Here is a 7,415-nt window from a genome sequence, read left to right on the forward strand (position 1 = left end):
TTTCCAAATTTTACATACAATTTGTAGCAAATATGCATGAAACACCATAAAAATTTCATGACCCGAATCAACTTTTAACTTTTTTTAGTTAACTCTTAACCAAAAAACGGCATTTTGACTCGGTTTTCTACCAAAAATCATTAAAAATAGCAAAATAACTTCATAAATCACCAAAATTTACCACAAACCTTTTGAGATCTGTAGGTATGCATGCCCAAAAAGTTTCGTGCTAAAACCACATCTAACACAATTTTTGAGTTTTAATAAATTATCTCATAATTTATTAATATGCTTAAAATCAACATGCAAATTACAAGTCTAGCTCTGATACCACTTGATAGATCATAGATCCTAATTAGACTATCAAATTAAAAACAAATTATCTCATAATATGTTCATTTAGTGATCTATGTAACATGCATGCAAATATAAAATCATAAAAATAAAGATTGAGGAAAAACAATTTCCTTATATTGATATTTATGGTAAAAATGGGCACAAACTAGATCACCTATCTAGTTTGTTCTTGAGCTAAATAAAGATGGATGATCCTCCTAGAAAAACCTTCAAAAAGAAAGTCTCCTTCAAGTAGCAACCCAAGAACAACACCCAAATAATTTTACAAGTATTAACTAGATACTAGTAAAATTTAACCCTTGATAATAAGTGAATATTACTAACAATCTTAGTAATTATTTTTTTTTATTACTAACAAGCTTAGTAAGTGATGTATTATTATTTTGGAGAGATGGATAATTTTTGTTCAAATGCAAAAACAAGTGAGTTAGCATATGATAAATGAACAAAAATTGGTCTAAATGGAGGTGGAAAATAGGTGGGAGAGGGTAGAGTGTAGGAGTGGATTTTCTTACTTTTTGTCCAATTCTTTATGACATGCATAATGATCATATGACAACTTATGGAAGAAAATCAAGCAAAGTGAAATGATTATGTTTATAATCATCCACTACACTCCATTTACACGGTCCAATGTCTCATTTACGGGTCCATTTTGTTTCTTATATTTGTCGCACAAATACGTGTAAATTTTATTTAAACATCGTTTTATGTTTAAATGCTACCCGATTAATTTCGTCCAAAACACTCCGTAAATATATGTGTACCACTACACATATTATTTACGTACTAATATTAATCACATTAATCAATTAGTACGGTTTTAGTGAATTAACAATTAATTAACTAAAACCCGTCTCCCAAAATTTATTATTAAATTATCGCATAATTAAATAATAACTGTCGTGCCTCGAGTTCGCAACTCGAAATCTCTCTAAAAATAATTGAATAACCATTTAGTTTATAAATCAAGGGACTAAATAAATTGTATCTCATACAATCAATTAGTTATCAATTGGGGTTCGTTCCTATAGGTGTGACCGAAAGAGGTCAGTTGATCACCGCCGTCTCACGACAATAACGTCAAACTCTAGTCAGCCAACCGTTATCGATTTACGTTAATCAACTGACAAGGATCAAATAATTAAATATCCTGGGGATATTCCTTTAATGAGATTTATTATGTAAACGCACTATTGTGGAGGACACTAACTCCCACAATTTTTCACAACAAGAATGAGAGCTTGCAAAGCTGACCCATGACAAGTATAGACGGGGGCCTCATTGGCCATGTTAACAAGGAAGGAGAGTTGCTCTTGTCAACTCATGATCTATTGGAGTAAATGTCCTCGACAATAATGCGATCACATGTTTAAAACTCATAATAAGAATACATGAGGGTAAGTAATATTTTATTGTCAACTGATCCACATTAATCGGTAATGGTTGGCTTACTACAGTTTGACATTACTGTCGTATGACGGTGGTGATCAGTTGATCCCTTAAGGTCATACCTCTAGGGTAACACTCTTAATTGATTAATTAATTAATTGTATGGTAATACAAGTTAATTAATTCCTTAAATTGAACAAATTTTATTTATAAGAGAGAGTTTTATATCTTATTGTAATGTGATTAAATGAGATTTAATTTAGTAATTTAATAATTATATTACTAAATTGATTATTGTTTACGAAACAATTTGAGATAAGAATAAATGGTTAATTGTAATTACAAATTGTTGTAGATTAAATTAACATGACCCATTTTAAGTACTTGTAATCAAGAATTACTAGTCAATTTGTTAAATGTAATTCATTTATTGAAAATTGATATTGAATTAGTTAAATATGCATTAAAATTAATTAGGACATGTAACATGTTACATGACCTACCAAATTACATTTTACAATTAACAAAGTTTAAATGGAGGTCTCCTAATATGGAAAAACCGGTCCAAAGGGTGTGATGGTTGGTGTTGTTTTGTCAATTATTTTATTAGCATGCTTAAGGACATAATGATGTGCCTTTTGCATAAAACAAGAACAACACCCTACCCTATACTTTGATAAGGCAAAAAGGGGTTTTTGAGAAGACAAAAAAAATTCCCTTCCCCTATGAGGGAAAAACCGGTGCCCCCATATACACTCAAGGAGTGTAGTTTTGATTTTTAATTATTCTAATTCTCATAAAAAATCTCTCTTCCTCTCTCATAAAAATTGGGTTTTTATGCATAGAATTTGTTCTAAAATTACTAATATTATCATCCCATTACTACTAGTAGTAATACAATTGTATTAGTCATTTTAAAGGGACATATACTAATTTCTAGTATCAAAATTAGTAAATGTATTAAGTGTAATTACCTTGGTACAAATCCTTGAGGAGTAGATCCTACTATTGGATCTAAGGGTTTTCTTGGAGCACTTCGATTTTTTTAAAGAAGACTAATTAGGAAGGAGTCCAATTAGTATATCTATTTCGGCACCTTTTGTAAGTTGATTGATTTTCTTCTTACTTTGTATTTTTGTTATGCATGCATAAGATCTAATTAGTTTTATGGCTAAACTAAAATTAACATAGTTGTTAGAAGTGTCTAATAAGAGATTAATGAATCTTACAATTGGTATCAGAGCAAGAGTTGTTGCATGCATAATCGGTTTTGTTTTTCCGAGTTAAAATGTTAACATATAAAACTTGTATTTTGTGATTTATTATGATAAAGGCCACAAAATTTTTTGCATGAATAACATTCTGGTCCTAAATTGATTTTAGGTCATTTTGATTATTTATGGTATTTTATTTCTCTTTAATACGATTTTTAGTATTTTTATTACATTTTATTGAATAAAATGTCACTTAAAATGCTAAAATTAGTTAAACTATGATTCTGACCTTGAAATTTTAACACAACCTCCCATGCATATTTTACACATTGTATGTAAAATTTCGTATAAAATGGTTTTATATTGCATGATTTATGATTTTTACATGATAAAAATGCATTAAATGGAGGTATTTTGGTCAAAATTAGTTAGACTTTGTTTCTGTCCATGAATTTTTAATATGTTGTCACATGCAATATTTACACACTGTATGTAAATTTTGAGATAAAATGGTTTTATTTTGCATGATTTATGATTTTTAGATGTAAAAATCACATAAATAGTAACTATTTTGGCAAAAATAGCTAATATAAATTTTATGGCATGAAATTTTTTTCCAAAGTTGTATATATGATATGAACATCAAATCTAAAGTTTCATGTTAAATTTCATATTATTTAAATGGTTATTAATTTTTATGTGATATAAATTGATAAATAGCAACTTTAATAGTCATTAATATAAAAATTCGATTTTGGGCTGAAACATTTGTCATTTCCAGGTTCTAGAAACTTATTTAGAATATTCAAAATTTTAGTTTTGATTTATTACATAATTTTATGTTTAATTTGGAATTAAAGGGTTAAAGTTGTGTATTATGCGATTTATTTGTGAAATAAGTTAAATATATTCTATGGGCAAATTTTTATTAAAATTTTGGAATTTTGGGAATTCTCCAGAATATACAAATTATGATTGTGAAATTTTCGAATTTTTATGACTTATTGGGAATCATTTCTTTATTATTATGAATAAAGGTGTTTAAAGAGCAATAATAAAATATCAAGTTGAATTATTGTCAAATATTTAGTGAAGACTAAATGTTTGAGTCCTAAGAAGGTTGGGGTAATTAACTTGGACATAGATTTGATTTATGTAATATTGTGTGATTTTAAAAGGTTAATAGTCACAATTATCCATAAAACCGGACCGAATATACGATATTAGCTTAAATAGGGCGATTTGGTACATCACATGGCATGTTTTATACATATATTAATTCTGCAATTTTAATTATGAATGTCATGTTTTATTTTATATAATTTTGAATTATGTAATTTGTACTTAGTATGGCCTTAGTTTTTTAAATTGATATTTCCCGAAATGAATGGAGATATCGATTCGGTTGTAATTAATGTGATCTCGTATCACTTTTAGTTTTATTTTAGTTTTTCTTTTTATAATGTATAAAGTAGAAAAGCTATGTAATTTATTTATCTCGGAGAACCTTGAAGACGGTGCCATTCGGAAAGGCGTTTTAACAAAGACGGTGTTGCCTTGGAGTGCGTGCCAAATGAAGTTCAAGGGACCAAAGGAGTTGGTTTCCGAATTTGTAAATAGTTTATTTGATTTACTATTTTAGGAAGGCCATACAAGGATTATATTGTTTTACTTTGCATTTGTTTTATATGTTTGCATGCATAGCCAAATCGCCATAACTACACATGCATATTATTTTATCGAGTCATCGACCATGTCAATTATAATTATCGTAGTTCACCGCTTTAGTTCACTTAAAACGAAATAGATAATAAATTGACAAGACCTCTCACTAAATAATAATTGAGAATTAGCCTTACCAAATAGTAGAACCATGAATCCCAATCTCATAAGGAAGTAGGCTCGGCTCACCGGGGTGCTAAACTTGTTACATTGGGTAAGTGGGTGGTAAATTGTTACTACATCGAAATTTAGATTGAGCTCAACGGAAGTATTCGTGACCGTAGTCGCATGTGTTCCGGGCTAAAGATAAATATTAAAGTAATTTTATCGACCGAGAGTTCTAGAAATAGAATCGATTAAAGAGTTAATCCACCGAGTTATATTGTTTAGGGATGAATCGGCTCACCGTGCTCGAGTGATCTGAATTTGGATCTCGGGATCATTTATAATAGTTGGGTAGAGGTCACTATATAAATGCTAAAACATTCTTAATTGTTTTTATATATAACTGATGCGTGTCCTAAATATGATGTTTTACACCCCATTTTACACGCATTTCAGAGCTCATATGTGTAGTTTATGCTACTATTTTCCCTATTTCCGTCTACTTTCGTGTTTTTGTATACTTTTGCAGAAATGTGAAGAATCCAGCGGAAATCGAGCCAAATCCGTCCCTAAGTACCCTGCATTGCATTTGACGTGAAGTATTTACTCAAGAAACGAACTTGGTGCGCATTTCAAGGCCTGAAAAACAAGTTTATGAAGAATTTAGAAGCGGACTACCAGCTACAGTGGTCGATCGACCGGGTGCCACTGGTCGATCGACCAGAGCACGACTTCCAGTAGCTCCTGTACAGTGCAGTCCAGTCGATCGACCGGTCCCAGTGGTCGATCGACCAAACCGTGGTTCTGACGAGAATTAAAAGAACGAGAATTAGGAAGCCCATTGTGTTTTAGGTTTCAGAATAAAGTTACGTGATATTTCAATACAATTTACTTTCGTTCGTGCTTTTGATCTTCTCTCTGCAATTCCTTACGGTATTCTTTTGTTCATTAATTTCACATCCTTAGATTAGAATTGCTAGTTTAGAATTCTCGAAGCCGAAATTATCGTTTCATGTTATTTGCTTATTTAGTTATTTCAAATATGCATTCAATAGCTTTAATTGTTAATCTTACTGTTGTTTTCGTAATAGTCATGAGTAGCTAAACCTTTCGTGCTAGGATGTAGGGAATCTGTAGTGTAGGCGGCATTAGAATAGTATACCTGAATCGCGCCATGGTCGATCGACTGGGTTACCTGGTCGATCGACTGGCCACGTGAGATTTGCTTCGTTTTAATTAGTTTAATTTCTATATTTGACGAATCGAGTGCACGCGACTAGTTGAATGTTTAGGAATTGACCGACCCGATAAGATCGAAAGATAGGGGAGGTAAATAGACTACCTAATTGAGACGACTAAATTAATAAGATCGAGAGATAAGTTAATTTAGACTTTTAAATTACTTTTCAGGACGAAAGTTAGCATTAGTGATATTAGGCACCCGTAGCTAGATCGAAAGATGCTACCTGTTAAGAATGGACCGAGAGGACTTCTTATTTTCCCGTCTCACGTGATTATCTCAGACTTGCCTAGGGATCTCGCCTTAGAAACTATAGTGAACCGACCATCTTAGCATCCTTTTACTATTTGATTTCATCCATTTCTTTAGTTTACTTTTATTGCATTTAGTTATAGTTTCACTCAAATCAAACCCCCTCTCACATTTGTTACTTAGACTAAAATCAGACGACTATTAATTGCATCACCTCTCTGTGGTTCGACCCTGACTTCCGCTATCTATAGTAGTAGTTTGGAAACTATAAATTTATCTTTGGTACTCTACGACGGTATCAAATTTTGGCGCCGTTGCCGGAGACGCAATTGTTTAAATTTTTAGTTGTTTTTATTTTAGTCTTTTCTCAGTTTAAGGGACATCTGTTCCTTAAACTCTTCTTATATTCTACTTGTAGTTTCTTCTTATGCGCAGGTCACAGGGTGGTGAATTACTACCGTTCAATCCTGAGATTGAGAAGACTTTACGTGAGTTGAGACGATCATTTAGAGTATTGCCGACAGAGGAAGAGCTGAGTACTCTGTCCAGTTACTACGAGAACGAGGTATTCGACGAGGATCCACCTTCATCACTTAATTCTACTTCATCAGCTGAGACCGTCACATCTCCAGATATGGCTGAAGAAGCTAGTATAGCCAGTCACTCCGAGCCGAAAGCTGAGAATCTCTACAAGGGATTTGCATTGCCAACTGGGATAGATAGGAAATTCGAACCGAAACCAGGTTACATTAACTTGGCTGAGAGAAACCAATTTGGGGGAGCTGCAAATGAAGATGCAGCTTAGCATATGGAGACATTCATTGACTATTGTTGCTCCATACCCCCACCAGCAGGCGTGACTCCAGATCAGGTAAAGGAGACAATGTTCTTATTTTCGCTCCGTGATGCTTCTAGGGAGTGGTACCGAGATCTGGATCGAGCTGCTAATGGGATTACTGATTGGAATTCGTTGGCCTTAGCGTTTTATAAGAAATACTTTTCTGCATCAAAGACCAATGCGATTAGAGCTCAGATCACGAGCTTTAAATAGGGTCCTGATGAAGATTTTCATGAGGCATGGGTCCGTTTCAAGAGACTGGTGTGAACTATTGCGCACCATGGGTTTGAGAAGT

The sequence above is a fragment of the Silene latifolia genome, chromosome 6 (assembly GCF_048544455.1).
Source record: "Silene latifolia isolate original U9 population chromosome 6, ASM4854445v1, whole genome shotgun sequence".
NCBI lineage: Eukaryota > Viridiplantae > Streptophyta > Magnoliopsida > Caryophyllales > Caryophyllaceae > Silene > Silene latifolia.